This window comes from Fistularia commersonii, chromosome 11 (genome assembly GCF_037954325.1).
Source record: "Fistularia commersonii isolate RoL2024-O1a breed Wild chromosome 11, RoL_Fcom_v1.0, whole genome shotgun sequence".
In the NCBI taxonomy this organism is placed as follows: Eukaryota; Metazoa; Chordata; class Actinopteri; order Syngnathiformes; family Fistulariidae; genus Fistularia; species Fistularia commersonii.
In genome coordinates this window covers 11,164,160-11,183,428 of record NC_141294.1, presented here as the reverse complement: position 1 = coordinate 11,183,428, position 19,269 = coordinate 11,164,160, and the positions used below count along the sequence as shown (strand labels likewise).

The window sequence follows — 19,269 nt, the reverse complement described above, 5'->3', positions numbered from 1 at the left end:
GTGAATGGAGACGGTGCGATCTGACAGCAAGGCCATGTCACGACCCCCGGGTTGCAATGCAAAATTTCTGACACACACACAGACCAGTCCATAAATGTTTGAAAAAAAGTTGGACAATAACACCTTGCAATGTGTTCTTAGGAATTGAATAGAACAGAATAGAGCTTTATTAATCCCAAAGGAAATTCTTTTGTCGGAAGCCTCCAACTATGCATATTGATTTAATTGGTTAACCTCAGTACAGCGTGCAAAGGACGAAGAGTCATTGTCCCTGGTACACACACACACACACACGCACACACACACACACACACACACACACACACACACACACACACACACACACAAACACACATATACTGTACATATATGTATACATATAATTGTATGACAATCCACTTGCAAGAAAATGTCGCCCTGTTTAAGTTTAAGTTTAGATAAGTCTCACATCTATTAAATCAAATATTTTTTATACTAAAATCCAGCTCTTTGGCATTCGCTGCGGCCAGAGAAAGTGTATACATACACATACATGCAGATCACGGTTTGACCTGCTCTGAGATGAGATGGTCAGAAACGGCTAATTGAAAATATAATAAAGTGAAAAATTACTTTCATTTATAATCCGACAAAAGGATGTTAATGAATTAATAATATGATGTTTATTAATGTTTGACATAAATACAAGGAAATGAGGCATAAATAAATAAAGCTTCTAAGAATATATTTGCGTGTAAGTGTGTGTGTGCATGTGTGCGTATGTGTGACTGTATTGTCAGGAAAATGATTTTAAATTGTTGTTTCCAACAGTTGAAAAAATAACACTATAAATAGCACAGGGATCGGAGGGAGATAAAAGGGGGGAGGGGCTAGAAGAAGTGATAGAGAGGTGTACAGATAGAGAGGATGAGGGGAAGAATGAGGGAGTAGTGCAACAAGGAGGAGGAGATGGGTGTATGTGTGCATGTGTGTATTGGGGGCTGCTTTGGACTAATAAATAATGCATTGCCTCTCTTAGGTCTCTTTCTATCCCGACTTTCCTCTTTACCATCTCCTACTCTCTCTCTCTCTCTCTCTCTTTTGCTGTGTCGCTCGCCCAGCGCTTGCTAGTCAGTTCCCAGTGGATGCTGCCTTGTATATGCCAGGAATTTCAAATGGTGGATGAATGCCTCATTTATCTGCTGCCCCTGTAGCTTCCTTCTTCAAACATGTACATATATTATGTGTACATGTGCATGCATATGTATATGTTTCTGCACTTCGTTCAACATACGTGTGTATGAAAAGTGGAAACTGATCATTGTGTCTTTTCTTTGATGCCAGGCACAGGTGTCTGGAGGCCAGGTCCTCAATCAGGGGGTCCACTGCCTTAAACACCCAAAAAGCCATATTGAGCCCTTTTCCCAATGAAAAGTAAAGCAGTGGGAGCCACAAAAACCTTTTAAAATCTAAATTGAAGAAAACAGCATATATTGTTTTTTTACCTTTCTGATATATATATTTATGTGAAAACTATACTGTGCTGCATTTATGACAATGAAATGCTGCAATGAAAATGAAATTCTATCTCTGCATGTGATGTAAACATTTTTGAATTCTGAAAAAATAGTTGCGTTGAAGTTCACTTTCAAAGAAAATACCCAGCATCTGTTTGAGTATCTAGGAAATAAAATGTTTAACTTAATTTTCCGCCTGAGGCAAACCATGATTGGCGTCTAATTTAAGGCAAATTTAGAATTGCATAGAAAATTATGATATAAATCAAAACAAACTGAAATAGAATTTAGATATTAAATACAAAAAAATGTTAAAAATTGAAGGGCCGTGGGTTGCCAACCTCTGTGTCCTTGAGATACAATGCAAAGTGTGAAGTCTCTAATAAATTCTTTGATTAATGACAATGATTACCTTTTTAGCAAAGAATAATGTGACGGATTAGTAATTTCATTAAATTAATTCAAATATTTGTGGTAACACATACAGGGATTGATGTGGAAGTGCTAAAATTTGCAGATGGGAACCTAAGTTTTCTTCAAGAGCAAGAAGTGAGATCATGGGATTGCAGGTTACACGAGAGGTGAACTGGCGCGTGACACAACACGAGGTCTGTGAAAGCTTAAAAAAGCTCACGCTGCTCACGCTTGTGTTGCCGCAATGGACGTGCATGCTCAGAAAAAAAAATATGCCAGATATCTTTTCAAGTTGGTGTTTATTGTCAAGGACTTTTGTGTGTGTGTGTGTGTGTGTGTGTGTGTGTGTGTGTGTGTGCGCGTTCATGCTTGTTTTGGAACATAGGTTCAACGCTGTGAAGCTCGAGGGGATTTAACATATAAAAATCCTTTACAAAACGTTCACAAATGCACTGCGGAGCTTATTTCCTGATGAACTGGTTGCAGCCCATTCATCCATTTGATGTGGATATGGAAAGAAAGCAGTAAAAACAAAATTAAATAAAAAACTAATAAAATAAATGTCTCTGAGAAAATGAAATAATGCCTGGAGTGAAAGAAAATAGAAAAAAAAAAGAAAAACAAAAAGAGCTGACGCCATCCCAACGACGAGGGCTATTTATAGCTTTCGGAGGGATTCAAACTGATAGAACTGTAATTCCATTGGAATTATGAGAGACAACAGAATTATCTTTCCTTATAATACAAAATAGATCAATATCACTAAATCTGACATTCAAAACACTGGATAATAAAAGATACAGAGAAACCCGAGCAATATTGAATCAGGAAACAGCCCATAAATTCACATTCTTGTGTTATTTTCTAGCCCCTACTCTTTCGGTCAAGAGCTAAAACTCAATTAGAGCATGTGATATCTGGCAAAAGTAGTGTTTTGCTTAAAAGTAAAACCTTCTGACCTTTTTCTGGGGCCGGGGTTAACGACATAATGAGGGAATTTCAATTTATTTAATTTATGTGATTTTGCCTGAACTCAAAGTCCGAGGTGAAAGTCTGTGTTGACTGCTGATCGCGGGGGTTTAAAGGTGACAGCAGGGCAGTGAACAATTTGATATATTATGTCTGTGTTTGTAGTGAAGAAACAATTATTTGGGTTTTATAGTCATCTTGCAGAAAAATGTACATGGACACTGCCTCAGGTAAATTCGCCATTACAACCCTAGCAAACCTTGTGTTTATAACTGTGCTATCTGATGATTAAAACTAAAAGTAAAATAAAATAAATGTATTTTACTATAGTATTAGTATTATAGTATTGTATTATTAAGTTAATTAATTAAATAAAACACACAACATATACTTTGAAAACTTGAAAAAATAACAGTAAGGAGAATGTTAAGTATTCACAGTTCTTAATAAAATAGGCAAATTAAACTCATGGAAATAGATGTACCCCAAACGTAGCAAAAATAATGATTTGGTTAGCAAGGCAACAGTAGCTACCCTAACTTTTCAGGGTGAAGGAATTATCACAGCCATACGGCCAAACTGCTGTTCCTGTTCACCTGGTGTACAGGCAGGTTCAGATCAAGATAAGAGATACATAAAAGCATTATCTCATGGCAAAACTGATAGCAGGAATCCAACCGCCAGTGCAAAGTGCTGAAAACAGCCCAAAAAAAAAACTTTTAAAAGTATTGCCTTGGCTCCTATTTTTTTTTAAAAATATTTTCTGACAAGTTTATGTATAAGATTAAGCAATACAAAAAATGGTGGCTGCCGTGTTTCAAGTATATCAATTTGCTGAAAGCTTCATAATGTGTCCATTCTCACCCCACATGAGCCAATGAGTGTCAGATATGAGACAATGATGCAAAGCACCTTTGCATTTCACATCAGATTTCTGTATCTGCGCAGCCAAACAAGGGGTACCAGTTATGAAGACTTCGAGTACCAGTTTTTGATGGCTTCAGACACTGAATTAAATGCTTTTTAATGCTACTTAAGGCCTTAATATTTGCAAAACCGATTTAATGACTTTTAATGCATTAAAATGACCTGCAGAAACCCGGTTTAAGATGAAGAGGTCACAGATCTCTGAGAGCTCAGTGTCACCTGCTACCGTGCGCAAAAAAAGTTGCATACCAAAGAGGCCAGATGCCATATGTAGTAGTATGTAGTTTTCTAAGCCCAAATGAGGTGGAAGTATACTGCAAAAAATGAAAAAAAAGGAAAGGGGGTACCACAAGGTAACCGCCCCTCTTTGCACAAAGTCACGACGGTCGCTGACTGTTGCTGTGTGTGGCGGGAAATCCGCTCAAACTCACTCAGGAGAACGACAGAGAAACTGACTGCACTGCTAGAATGTAAAAGAAAATTTCGCAGTGATTAAGCAAAACATCTTGATCTTCATTGCTAAAGAATATAGCATTTAAGTTTCTTTTTTTTCCATATCTGGCATCCTCGGTCAATTTTGGTTGTGTTCGGTGAAGAAGGGAACTTTGCCCTCCTCACATGACGGGCAAAAATTTCCATCATTTGTAAATAACCCACTATAAATACTGGTGGTAAATACTATTATTTACCCCCAGTGTCCTGAGGCTTCACCCCCCCCCCCCCCCCCAATTTATAGCAGTATAATTTTGTCATGTACACGAATGAGGATGTTTCTGTTCTACATTCTGCGCCGACTGCTCTTCATAAGGAATGTGATGCTTGGAGAACAGATGCAGGCTTCCTCAGTCGTGGTATCAAAGAGTGCAGAGGAGCTGCACGCTCACGAGTGAGCGAGCGTGTCGGAGGTTGGGGGGATTTGGGGTTCCAATTGGGAAGCAGATGGAGTTTGTGGTTGTTTTTTTTTTTTTTGTTGGGAGGATTTAACAGGCGGGGCCAAACGCCGGCTGTCCCCTTAAAGGAAGACGCCCCTTCTCAACCCCCGAAATGTAATCCTTAAAATGCTCGTTGTTTCCACTCAACGAATGATCGAGGGACAAATAAGGTTTGACATTTGGGAAAATGGCAGATTTTAAATGTAAAAGCAAAACTTTGAGAGATGTAAAAGGCTTAAAATGTGGACGATATCTTATAACAGAAACAGCTGATACGTAATATAACTTGAGCTCTCTACATTTAAGCACCCCAAGAAATGTATTCGGGACTTTAAGTAAATCAAAAATGAAACCTGGCAACCCGGTTACAATAATGTAGATAAATAGAGGTAAGTTACAGACCAATGAATTGCCAGTTGACAAAAAAATTAAAGAACTTTCCTCAAGAACATTTCTGTTTCTCAATAAAATATTTGGATCTTAAATAAAGATATGTGTGATCCACCCTTGCATTACTACCAAAGAAGAATCATCAAATGTGTTTTGAATCCGAGGGGATTTCCAAATGGGCAAATGAAAACAAAACAAAACAAAACAAAACAAAACAAAACAAAACAAAACAAAACAAAACAAAACAAAACAAAACAAAACAAAACAAAACAAAACAAAACAAAACAAAACAAAACAAAACAAAACAAAACAAAACAAGAAACAACCCAATCTCATCAAGAAATGCTTATCTCAATTGCTGTGATAAAACTGGGATAAAAAAAAAAAATAAAATAAAACTGCTGGGGGGTGATGTGCTACGAATGCGGAGTGTTGTTCATTTCAGACTGGATGCGCTAAACCCAAGGCAGATCAGATAAGGTCTCTGACAATATGATACCAATATATATGGAATAATTAATTCATGGTTGCAGTTGAATAAAATAAAATCAATGTTCAGGAAATCTGGGATGAAAACAATTCTCCCTTTCATTAAACATAAAAACTAAAGGGAAGACTTTGATTCTGAACTTGGAAAAAAAAACACGTCATTAAATCAGAGTTATATGTCAGAGAGACACTATAATTGAATCAGTGATATGAGAATGGTTTCTAAACACGGTCTGACAGGGTCCGAGAAGACGGGACATAAAATAACGCTCTTTTTCTGCAGCTCCTCCCGTTATTGTGCCTGAAACTCACACTTGTACACAACTTGCGGTTTTGATCTCTTTTAGGAAATTAACGCTCCTTTATCACTCAAACAGCTGTTTGCTTGGACATAGAATGACTTGTTTACAGGAGAACGTTGTGTAAAAACAAAGCATTTAAGAAGTTTCTGAAGGATCAGTAATAGTAATATTAGTCAGGCTCCTTTATTGTGGGGGTAGCAAAAAAAACATTTTGACTCAGGGGCCACAAGGGGATTATAAAATTTGACAGAGGGGCATGGCCAGGGGCAAATGGATGGAGTGTTTGTGTGAACTAACATGGTACCCTAATAAATCTCGTGTTGCTAAAGTTGTTTTTTTTTTTTTTTTTTGAGTGAATGTTTCTCATCAGGATGAAAAACATGAAGAGAAACATGAAGAACATGAGGCTATAGTACTTCTAAAAATTAAATACTTTTGTTTCAGATTATTATAACATAATGATAATAATAAAAATTTAAATAAAATACTTAAACAGTTATATGCAAACTTTGTATTATAAAAGCTGAAACCTCTGAAGTATCTGTTCATACATACACTGATAAAAATGAACTAAATAATACAGATTTCTGATATTTAAAAAAAAAATGGATGCATCTTTTAACATACACACTGATGAAATTAAAATGAAAAAAAGACAATATATAGAAAAATACAAAAATATTTATAAAATATTTCTTAAAAATATATGTGTTAAAAAATGTTATGTCAAATTTTGTTCTGTCCAGTTATGTTATGTTTATTGTTTTATTTTTCTCTCAAAAACTAGAAGCTGAACTGTTTCTTAAATTTTGCCACTTTCATTCAGTGTTAGCGAAATTAAAAAAACCTCTACTTGCGTTGACTGCTTGCTCGTGGAGTTGGTGTACTCTGCGGCAAAGTGATGGCTGATAGTGAGTTCTTTAAAAACCGCAGCAGTTTCTTGGCACACCAGACAAATGGCCTTCAATCGAACTTCAGTGGAAAAGCACTTTCTTAAAAATTTGGTGCTCGCTGTCCACTTTTCTTTTCTTAGGTCCACTCACTTTTTTTTACAGAAGGGCTTAAAGAAGTGAATAAGCAGCGTGGAGAGTAATGTGCACATTGCCAACACAGGGAATCCAGGGAAAAAGTCAAAATAATTTAATTTGATAATTATATTATAAAATTTTAAATAATTTGAAAAAAAATTGGCAAGACTGATGATACTAACGTATATATGTCATATATAGTCTGGCCAGAGTTTTTGAGTTCATTTAGCCTTTCACATTCCTCAGACGCTTTCCTTTCAGGTTCCTTTCTACCACCTACTACTCTTAAAAGTCCAAACTAAGAGTCTGATTTAACGTGAACGGTTTGCACGATTGCACAATTTTACATCTATCCACCACTATCATAACTATTATTTAGTCCTATTGTGCTCAGGAGAAATATATGTCAATAAAAAAGTACTGTAGTGTCCTAACTGTAAGTGTGTCAGCGTTAGTAACTCCTCTACAAAAACAGCAGCCATCTGTTATTTTTGCGTAATCGTATAATTACAGAGACAGTTGAAAATCACTTTGTGTTGCTGTAAGGCTCAGCTAATTACAGTGCACATGCTGAATTGGCTTATTTGCATTTTCTGTCCTGCAGTAGCCTCACAACGGGACACGGAAGCCCTACAATCCATGTCGATTATTGCTAATGTGCAAAAAGTTGTCGGTGTACAATCAGCTGATATGTTTCACTTTTTTTTTTTGCTGATGGTTTTCAACTTTTGGTAAATGGAGCTCTGAGTTTGGGATCTACCATCTCAGACCAGTAGACATAATCATACTGCAAGAGTGAAATTTGGAAGGAACCAATCAACGGATGGTTGTTGTATAAATGAAAACCTTTTCAGGCCTTTTCAGGCCTCATCACTCGAAAGGGTTTTTTTGACACAACCCCCCCCTGCAACACCCCTCCCATTCTGATCCCTTCATGCCAACCAAACCAAAAGTTCATGACCTCTGAACCTATTCCCTGCATGGAGGTCTGATCCTGTTTAGTGAACTGAGTCAGACTTCCCTTAAATGTTGCTCATTACAGACACTTTCTTGCAAGCCAATCACTTTCTTGCTGCCCAATGTATCCCCAATGGACAGATATTTTAGTCATCCATCCATCCATCCATCCATCCATCCATCCATCCATCCATCCATCCATCCATCGATTAAATTCTAACAATACGTCTGTGGGTACCGAGCGACAAAAAAAAAAAGATGGACTCAATAGACTGATTTCCTCTGAGTTGTGTCTGGCCTCTACCATTGGTCGTAGCTGCCTGGATGAAGAGATTTGGGGCTAAATTGCCAGTTGAAAACAGTAACTGCACATCCTTGGAGTTTAAACACAACCTTCTGGTGTGGTTTCAGCTTGTTATTTTTGTTTTTTTTTTGATACAGCAACTCGCTATGGCCTCCAGAGGAACAAAGGGGTATTACTAGAAAAGAGAGCCCTGGGCAAGATCTTTCAGGTTCATGCATGAGTGAGATTCATCCCCTCTCGCTCCTAGGATTTCACTCTTTGTTAGGCACTCCTGAGAACAACCATTGTGCCGATCTTGTGTAAGTAAATCCAACAAGGCCTGCTAAGCAAATCATGAACAGATGAGAAGAGAACGGATTCTAATCGCAGCACGCTTCTGTGTTTCCATACAGTAGCATGAAGTATGGTTCACATGTAAACACAAGCTGTTTTCACAGTATTTACAGTTCCCTGATCCGTGCCTGCTCAACATCCGAGCAAATAAAAGTAGGCTTTCAGATCCGGGATCCTCCGGTTCCCGAAGTAAAATCCGCTGAAGGGGCAGACGCTGTAGATTTTCCCCTTGGCTGTAAAGAGAAAACAAAGATGGAAAGGGAACGCTTGTGATGTGCGGGTGTTTTGGGGAGGCACCTCAGGGCCCTTGAGCACAAGGGCAGTCGATTTTCACACAGCTGACGCCCGATGACCTCTGCTCTGCTGCTATGATGGGAAAGTTGTTTTAGCTTCACGCTCACGACTGGTGGCCCGAAAGGCTCCATTAGAAGGTGAGAGTCATTCAGAACATGACAAACTCTAACATGGCTAAACGGCTAAGTTTTACTTGCTGAAATTGGTTGAGCAATTAAAGGGACAGGTCTGTAATGCTAGAATCAAGGGGAAAAAAAAGAAGGGACTGACATGTACTCTTCACAGCGACTTCTCTGCAAGCTGAAATAAAAAGTGTTCCAGCTCTTGTTGGTATATGAAGAGGGAAAAATGAACACTCAGCCCCACAGCTTGCAGACTTGCCAGCTCTTTCTGTTCTAACACAAAACCTTTCTTCTTTGTTTTTCTTGCCTCAGTTGTCTGGACCAGACATACTGAGCATGAGTCTTTAAAATACACACACACACACACACACACACACACACACACACACACACACACACACACACACACACACACACCAGCCTCTCTCTCTCATGTGTTTCCTATTATCCCATGTCCTGGCAGAGCATTCTCCCTCTGTTCATTTTCTCCAGAGTCAACAGCCTAAATGATTCTGCACTCACATACTAACTGTTATGTCACTCACACACACACACACACACACACACACACACACACACTCACACAGACAGAGCTATACATTTAATGTACAAACACCGGCCTCGGACAGAAAGCACAAAACAGCTCTCATTCAGGGATGCGTTCCCGAAAAATTCGGGGTCAGGTTGTTGTGTGAACATTTCTCCATGAATGTTAATATGGCTCCAGTGGGACATCAAGAAATAAATGGAATAACCAGCTGCCCGAACTTCAAGGAGTCCAAAACTTCCTTTACATTACTATTGATTATTGAATGGTTGAATGGTAAACATTGTTTTCGGCCAACAAATAAGAGGTCTTTTTTGAAAATAGTTTTCTTTCTACGTCTTTTGGGGTTTACCAATTGATAATTTGAAGTAATTGCCAACCAAATTCTGGTTCATTTTGATGGTAATTTTATGTTCTCTTTTATGAGTCCCAAAATGTCCTTCCTATCAAATATCGACTGTTAATTGAAACAGGAAATGTAGTTTTCTTTCAAAAAGTCCATTATTGATTAATGAAATGGCTGATATGGTTCTTACAAGAAAGAAATAGTTTTCTTTAAAAAGGTTTTTTCCCAAAAAAATTAATGATTACAACTGAACATTTAAAGTTAATGCTTACCAAAGTTAATGTTAATGCTTACCAAAGTTATTCATATTGTGATGGTAATTTCATCTTCTGGGAGTCTCAAAACTTCCTTTACATTACTATATATTATTGATTAATTGGATGTTTAATGTGGCTTTCAAAAAAGAAATATGTTTTTCTTAAAACTTAAAATAATTTTTTTATGATAGTTGATTTCAAGTCATTGCTTACCAAAGTCTAGCTCATTTTAAGGTTATTTCAGAAATTTGGGGTACACTTGCTGATTTTTTTGAAAATTCAAATGGATAGAGTAAATAGAATAGAATAGCATGAGTAAAGAAAGGCTATGAATAAATAAGAAAAAAGAAATAGGCAAACAATTTGGTGCCACTGCTGGAATAAAAAAATCCCCATCCGTGCCCAAGAGCAGTCGTAAAAGGATATTGTGGATTACGTGACCTCATTCCAACCACGACTGTACAACATTTTACAAAGCAAACAGTGAGTGCAAACACACTAAACCCAACATTAGCTAAAAAGGGTTAAAGCGCTGTTCTTTTCTAGGTCCAATGACACTGCGGTATACGGCAGTCACAGGTCTGCAAGGGCATGGACTGGTGATGGACGGGAGACTAATGAGAGTGATGCAGTGTCGCAGCCACTCCTCCACCCAGCCGCTGTTCTGCTGTACGTGTAGACGCGGTGTGGAGTAACGGGCACGTAAAGCGGATAAGCTGATGCCTTGGGCGTTTCACAAACTTGCAAACACACCCAGTTGTTGCAGTTTGGCAGGTTCCTATTCTGTAAATCCTTGATGCGTGCCAGCCTTCCTTCTTGAGGGCCTGCCAGCCTTCCCCCCTCACTAGTGTGCAAAATAATGGAAAAAAAATGGGAGGATAGAGCCGGGATACGAGTGAAGGGCAGCAATCGAATACACTCTGGAAAGGAAGTAGATCATTTTTCAAGAGGAAGAAACTTGGAATGGGATATCAGAGGAGCTAAGTGGGTCAATTTGATCCAGGCTTGTCAGAGGCTTTGGTGGACAATTTACGGTTTTATCTTGTAATGAGACCAGTCGCTGTCAATGAGCTGGAATCCTGCTAGGCCGCGCTAAACACCATCCTTTGTCAGCAAATATATGCTACTTTCATAGCAATGACCTGGACCACACCATGGTTATTGGACGAATAGCCCACTACTCTAACCAAGCCATGTACATGATGTAAGGGACCAGGTAGAGTGAACGCATAAACTTTACAGAGAAGGATGACTGGAAAAAAATATCTGTAATAGGACTCCCCTCGTCCTCAGAGTCACCGTTCATTATGCTGGAGTTGAAAATGATTTGACTCCCGATTACAAATGTGTTGCTGATTGTCATTGTACTGATGGCGGCTAGTTGACCCCACACGTTGCAGTATCAATCCATAAAACTTCACAGTGACCTATTTCGTGTATGAAATGTATCAGCAGAGATCTATTTTTGTATTTGTTTCACAAAGAACATTAGCAATGTACTACTTTTTTTTTGAGTTTTGACAGCGGTTACAATGATTGACATATCATGCTAAATATCAGGGTTGTTTTTCTCTTCAGTACTCATTTAATCAGCCCCTAAAAACAATAAGAGTGTGGCTTGAAACCACAATTTGGATTTCTGAGGAAGACCAGTTACCACGGCAAGGACTCTTTCTTCAAAAGTGGTTCAAGTTGCTTTGAATTTTCCTTCACCTCCGCCATCCATTTGAGGTTATACACTCTGAGATCTAAAGGGAGAAGATGGACCGAGTGAATCACGATGGATTTGAGGGGTGAATTTATTGCTAGGAAAGTATAGGGTGCAGTAAGTCCAAAATCTTTTTTTTTATTTTCTGTTTTGCTGTGTGTCAAATATAAGGAAACAATAAGACAATTGGCCTTTTCGATCATGGAGTAGACGCCGCTGTGTTGCATTGATCAGTATGGGAATGCTTGTCTCAGTAGGGAAGGTATTTTCAACAGAGTGTAAATCAGCCTCAGTACAATGCGGGTTTAAAGAAAGGTGTTGGGTTTATGTTTCAAGTCTGAATCCAAGCAGGCAGCTGGGTCCATAATGTGTGTTACTTGAGCAGACAGCTCGGGGAGAACTGCCCTGGGTGTGTTTGCTTTCCCCAATGAACCGTGTTGAGAATACAAAGATGGGAACGCCCGCCCCCTCCCCACCACCAACACCAAACCTATAAGAAATAATATTTTACTTTTTTTTTTTTTTAAAAAGTTGTTGGTTGCAGCAGCTTGATCATCTGGTTTTCTGAATCTAAAATCTCAAATGGTTGCAGAGCAGATAGAGTACATGTCTGCAAATTGTTAACTATGACGACAAAGGTTAAACATTGAAACGTGGCAACATGTTTATTACTGTATTATATCAAATAAGTAAAGGGTTCTTTTAAATGGGCTTTATGCTTTAAATCTCGCCCCCTCACTAAAAGCATAGTGGTTGTTTATTTCTTATTCAGTGGCTTTATTTTTCCTTTTTTCTTATTTTTCTTTTTTGTTGCTGCATAAATATGAACTATCTCTCAGTTTTCTCGAAGGTGGCATAGGCAAATGGAGAACATATTATAATTATTTCATTTATTTTTTTCTTCTTAATTATTTTTTATAGAATGTTTTTTGTGGAATACATATTCAGTACCAGTTTAATTTTAACCAGAATGAAAACATGTAATTTAGGCAAACTGTGAATTTCCCATTTTTCTAAAATAAGTAATCATTGGGGTTATAGTCCAACCTTTAGGAAAATGAGCAGTTTCTGACCAACTGAATGAAAATGTCCCAAAATTATTTTGTAGTAATGGCTTTGCTTTGCTCTGCTGAACTGGGACAACCATGTATACATGAACACTTTCCATGGCAATCCCACCAAAACAATAATTCAGGATTCACGTGTTACCATGCGGGTGTCTATCTATGCACCTTATGATTGAAGATTACTTTTAATAAATGGCTCCACTGTTTAACAAACTGCTAAGCACACAGACACAGTCTGGTTGTGAGAAGGATGTAGCAGGAAGGTATCTATTTTTAAACCCTTTCGTTTTAGCTACCAGAAACTAGAAAGCATGATGGGGTTAATCGAAGTGACACTTCGACCCACCTGCAGTCACACCCTTATGTTTCTCAAGCTTTCACAAATAGCCCTCCATTCACCCCCAAAATAAAGCACATGAAAGTCTGCTGCAAAAGAAAAACCAATGTCATTTGGACAGTTTTTCTGATCGTCCCCCCTTTAAGGCTCAGTTTAAGTTTCATTCAGGCAGTTAAAATACCTTGGTCGGGAAAAGGCTGCTGAGAGAGACCAATGTTTTTATAGGATGCAAACCTCAGCTGAACAAATGAGTCAGTTTATGCCCACCTCCGCTGTGAAAGTGTTTGAGGTGTTTAAACAATGTCATGCTCCACATTCAGCTGTCAAGACAAAGTAAACGTTTTACATGTCTTTGAATTAATGCTGTTGTTTTTCCCTTTTTTCCCTTTCTTCCTTTCAGATGACCGGCCTTTGGATTGTTGAGGCTGTGAATGTAAATACCGGGCGTTGGCATTCACAGCTCCATTAAGCTTTTAAACAAGGAAAATGGATCGCAGACACCCACTCCAGTCAAACGCTGTATGTTCACAGGGCCTGATGGAAAGCCGAGAGGCCAGTGGGTTAATTTTAAAGCCCTGCAGTGTTACAGTGAGACCACTGTTGCCCTTTCGTTTAGGCCTCTAACAAGTCTGCTAAGGCTTCCACACACACACACACACACACACACACACACTCTTCATTCATTATCACTTTCTTCTCAGTTTCAGACACATGTCGGTGGGTTTTAAAGGGACCGTGAGATCAGATGGTGGCGTCCTCGCAGCTGTGGTGTCACTTTCCCGTGAATTACAGCTTGTGGTGAAAGAACTGGGTGTTGCCTGTGCTGCAGCTTGGAAAAAGTATCCTAATGCAGGCAGCATTTGTTTGAAAAGCCACCCCAGATATTTTGAATTGTTTGGCTAGAGACAGTGTCGCTTCGTCATTGTTCACACTTGAATGTGTTGAAAAAAAAAAGCAAATAAAACAACACGGTTGCGAAACTTGCGGCAAAGGATTCAATTTTAAGATGGGTTGCATTCATTTGAGATTTTACCACTGCAAACAATGGCGATCATCATTTCCTGTTTAATGCATTTGAACCTTCACTATTAAGTCATCAAAGTTACAGTCATGGCTCGAAGCTAGAGTCGGTGCACTCTGTCAAGCATGTTGCTTTCTATTTCAATGTTTATCGAAAAGTTGTTTGATGAACCAAAGAAAAACAACAAAACAGAACTAAACTGAAAAACTAGGGGAAACAAGGCAACTTTCCAAAGAATGCCGATTTTAAAAAGGATACAAATCTTAAAATGTCTTGTTAAAATGTCAGTAGGGAGGACAAATAGCGAAAATGCCCAATGGTCAACACAATCAAACCAGTGATGGGGATCTATAAATTAAATTTAATGCATGTTTCGATTATTGAGCCTTTTTGGTTTGGTAATGTTGAAATAGATTAATGCAACACTTAAGTGCCATTCTCACATTTGGCTGCATAAATATGAAATCATCAGGGGTTTCCCTGAGCAGGCTGGATTGTCTGAACCAAAGTGTCGGAAACCCTGGTTTGGATGTCAAACTGACTTGAAACAGGGCAGCTCTGCTAAATCTGTGTGATCACTGATCAACCAGAAGCTTTGCTTTTCCCAGGGAGCAGATCTGTGGGTATACTCAATTTTGTGATTTTTGCATTCTGACTCAAGTGAAATAGCAGATATCTGAGAGGCAACAATAAGCCGGGATGATGAAATAATGATGAACCAAATATGTTTATCTGGAAAAATGACAAGATATGTGAACTTTGAGTATGGCTGTTGCATTAAGACCATGTTCTTCAACTAATACGTGACCTAAACCCTCTCCTAGAAGGCTTGTCATAACTTCAGCCTAATTTTATCCACTACTTCAGGAGATGACAGTGAAGATTGTGAAACTGTACAATATCAACATTGCCTTGTTCCTGTCAGGATATGGGAATGACATGTTTTTTGACCATGGGATGTTAAATCTGCTTATTAGCTATTATAAACCTGTAGGAAAGGCATCACACAGGTACGGTTGGGGGAATCTCTGTTTGTGTGTGTGTACGTCTGCGCCAATTTTTCAATCGTGAGACCATTTTCTTAAGATTTTAATCACATACCACTCCTCACTGTCATGACCGGTTTGCCAATTCAAGCCTTGCTAGAGTACTAGCCAAAAAAATGATGCTTCACATTATTTAAATGTGGCTCTGCGACACAAAACCCCCCGTAAAAATTACTCATCTGTGAATCCAGTAAAGCAACAAATAATAACACATTCGTTATTACCATTCATTTGCCCATGAGCGCACATCATTAAAATAAACAGGCAATTTAGGCGTGTTAGTCTTTCTCCGTGAAAGTGTAGAGGCTGCTGCTCGCTGTGAAAGTCGCTTTAAAAGGGGCCTAAACAGCTTCACCTGATGAGAAAATCAGCTTGAATGCACCATTCTATTTCTGTACATTCCCCTCTCTCCATCTAATGGGATTATTGGCAAATAGAGACAGATAGGGCATGGCATATGGAGCGAATTTTGGTTTTTAAGACGGGGAGAGAAAATGAGTTAACAGCCCCCCTCCAAAAAAATGAAAAAAATGCATAAATGAATGTGGCTGTTTCTATTTGAGCAGTTGCTTTGGAAAATGACGTACAGCTTATGAAACAGAGAGCTCTACAGCTGAGAAGTAGGTTTCTGCGAAATGACATAAGTTAGTTAGTCCTGGAACGGTAGTTCCAGAAAAGAATTAGGCATAGGTTTTATCTTTCAAATATTTACAAATATGTGTTGAAAACTGGGGCTTAAAACAGTGGTGCACTGAAGGTCCCCAGTTCAATTCTGACAGGGCTCCTCTCTGTGCGGAGTTTGCATGTTTACCCCATACCTGCATGGGCTTCCTCCCAAAGTCCAAAACCTTCCAGAAGGTTCTTTAGAGACCCTAATTTACCTAGATTTGTGAATGGCTGTTTGTCTCTGCATGTGGCCATGTGATCGACTGGCAAAAGTTCTCCCGCCCAACGACAGCTGGGATAGGCTCCAGCAGCCTAATGACTCAGATTACAGGGTAAACGAAACAGATAATGAATCAATGGATGAATTGATGAATGAATGTTGAAAAATGAATGGAGGTTTGAGAGTTGATTTAGCACATATAAGGTTCAAGAAAGAATCCAGAATTTTAGCTCCATAATCATGAAACTATATTTGCAAAGGTATTTTTGGCAAACCTTATACCTTGTTTTTAAACATCAGATTTTTTTCCAATTGTTACCAATGCTGACTGATTTAGCATACGGCTATTGTGGACATTTTTCTGGGACTGACAGGCATGATGTCACCTGAATGCTTCCTAACATTATGCATTTCTTGAAAATACCGCAGTGTCTTTAGCTGACATTGAACAGGCAGATATGTTCTGCATCTGTGGCAGTGAAGTGTATAACTTTTTACCCAAAGATGGCGGCAGCCTGGACACATAAAAAAAAAAAAAGAGATGCAAAAAAAAAAAAAACAGATTAGAGCCCATGAGTGATTTCCCACTCTTGCAAGACTTGAAAACAAATCTGATTCTAGGAAAGAATTATAAAAAAGTCCACTGGGACTGTTGCTGTCAAGATTGATGATAATGTTGAAAAATTTAGAGTACAACTTATTTTTTTATATTATTGTGGTTGTTTTTCATGATTTTAAGTGCCAATATCAAAAAAAAAACAAAAAAAAAAAAAACTTCAATTAACTTTTCTTGTGGGTGAAAGTTCGGAAAATCCATAGGAAAAATCCATGTGCAAGAGATTTATGAATACAGCTGCTGTCATTTTCATGATCATAAGTATTTGAAATGTTTCTGAGAGTAATCAGTCTGCACGCACAATGAAATAAATATACATATTTTTAGTTACAAGTTACAAGACTTTACAACATTCACTCTACCAAGTAAGGTGATGACATAGAATTTGACAGTCGACCTCAGCTGGTTAATACACTAAAAAATGTATAGTCAACCTGCTACTATGTAGGAGAACTCTGCAAAACAAGCCTGCGATAAAATCAAGCACAGGTCATTGGAGCTTCTCTCGACGAGTATTGATGACTGTGCATGCATTGCGTCACTATTGTTTTCCTCACACCGAATGAGAGGATGATGTGGCTCAAGGGGTTCTAAGTGGTCGTCTTTGAACAAGACAGTCCTGGTTTAATTTCAGTGCATCTCCTAGCGTGTTAAAGGATTGTTAAACGAGACACTGAACTCCAAACTGCTCCACTGGTGCTGCTAAGCAGCTGCCTACTGCTCATGGGTCATGATAGGTTAACTGTAGTGGTTGAATCTTTCTCCTCTTTTTTTTCCTTTCAAGAGAACATCCCCGCCATCTGCTAATCGTTCCTCTTATAACTGCGCTCTTGTTGAACCTGTTCTCACGCCCAATGCGTCAACTTCCCGCCGAAGAGCGAAAGTTCTCTTAGCATCACAAACTGATGCATTAGAACCCCTTTCCCATCATTTCGCAACAAACCTGAAGTGTCATGTCTACATCGACAATTGTATCTATTCATAAACCTTAGTGGAGTTTGTATTTTCCACATATTTCTGTTGTAAAAGAGAAAACATATTCCTCGACTGACACTGTACCTGAAAATAAGACGCTTGTCCAGGTGTGTCGATAAATGACGATAAAAGGCTCAACTGCATTGTTACATCGCCCCTGTGAATGCTGCACGTTCTCATAGGTTGCTTTTCCCTTACGAGAGACGATACAGCATACTAAAGGGAAACATGGTATACTTTCATTTTCTAACATGCTGTTTTTTTTTCTGCACTGGTATGATAAACAAGAAAAAAACCCAAGCGAACAACATGATCGAGAGCATCCTCACAGTAGCAGCAGCTCAGAGTGGATTTACATCAGATTGAAGCTCTGTCCTCATTAGATTTTCTCAAGGAGAAAAGAGAGCGAGACAGGATGGGGATGGTCATTATAAGGCGGTATGCAATTAGCTGGTCTAACCCTCTCCTCCCCACCAGCTGTACATTCCATAATCCATATTCAAATGCGGCAATGACACAGAAACAGTCTTGTGAAGACCAAAGAGCATCACTGGCACTCCTCGGTACTCTTGGGGTTTTTTTTGGAAGGAGTTGGAAGTTGGAAGGGACTATAATTTGAAGGATCACTGTTTTCGGATAATGAGCTGCATGAACCTTGCTCTTGCCGACGGAAATGCAGACTAACACTTACAAACAACGAAATAAAACAATGTGAGGCAGGGTCTCGATCCAAATCCGGACATTTTCTTACTCGATACAACCATTTCAAAGCTGTTTCTTCTCCTGTGAATCCTTCGTCTACGGTCCACACGTAACTTGTGCGTGGAGAGATGTTTGACATGCTGCGGCTCGGCGTGTGTTTTACAATTCTGTGTGATGAAGATTTAGTTCAGCATCCTTCTCTCCGGAGAACACTATTGTCAAGTGTATTAATTAAGCCTATTTTGTGTAACTATAACGATCTGCATAGTTTAGTTAATTTACAGGGGCATGCATAAGAATGATGGAGGTGGATTGCCGAGGAGGAAATCTGCTTGGGAAATTTGTTTCATATTTACATAATTATTTAGAAGCTCCTGCTGATGCTGAGACTGAAATTTTGGTATTTAATTTATTTCAAAAGGCTTCTGTTTGCTCAGGGATTGTGCAAAGGGACTCAGCTGGTTAATCAACCGTATGTATAATTCATTTATCCAAGCATGGGGTCTGACGCTGAGGCTGCTGGGAACAACATTTCAAAAAATGTAATATTTTGACACTCTCCCAGTGAAGTCTCCCAAGCTATATTTTTTTGGAAGAGTTGAGCTATATTCGGGACGCCCGACCTAAACATCATATCAAGGAGGATTTTTTGCAGGGGCAGAATATGGATCTGTTAGCCTTCCTCTCCTCTTCCCCGCAGCTTCCATTGACACAATCCCTGCTGAGATGCCCGCGAGCAAGTCTGGGGCTGCTTACACAAACAATTAAGCAATATTTTTGGCTTCGGAGAAAAAAAAAAAAATT

The 19,269-nt window shown here is 38.8% G+C and overlaps 1 protein-coding gene across 3 annotated transcripts in view; it reads right to left on the bottom strand.

The window, feature by feature from the left end:
* The window catches only part of cdk14 (cyclin dependent kinase 14), a 166,510-nt gene that overhangs the window by 1,430 nt on the left and 145,811 nt on the right, over positions 1 to 19,269 (bottom strand). The window lies entirely within an intron of this gene.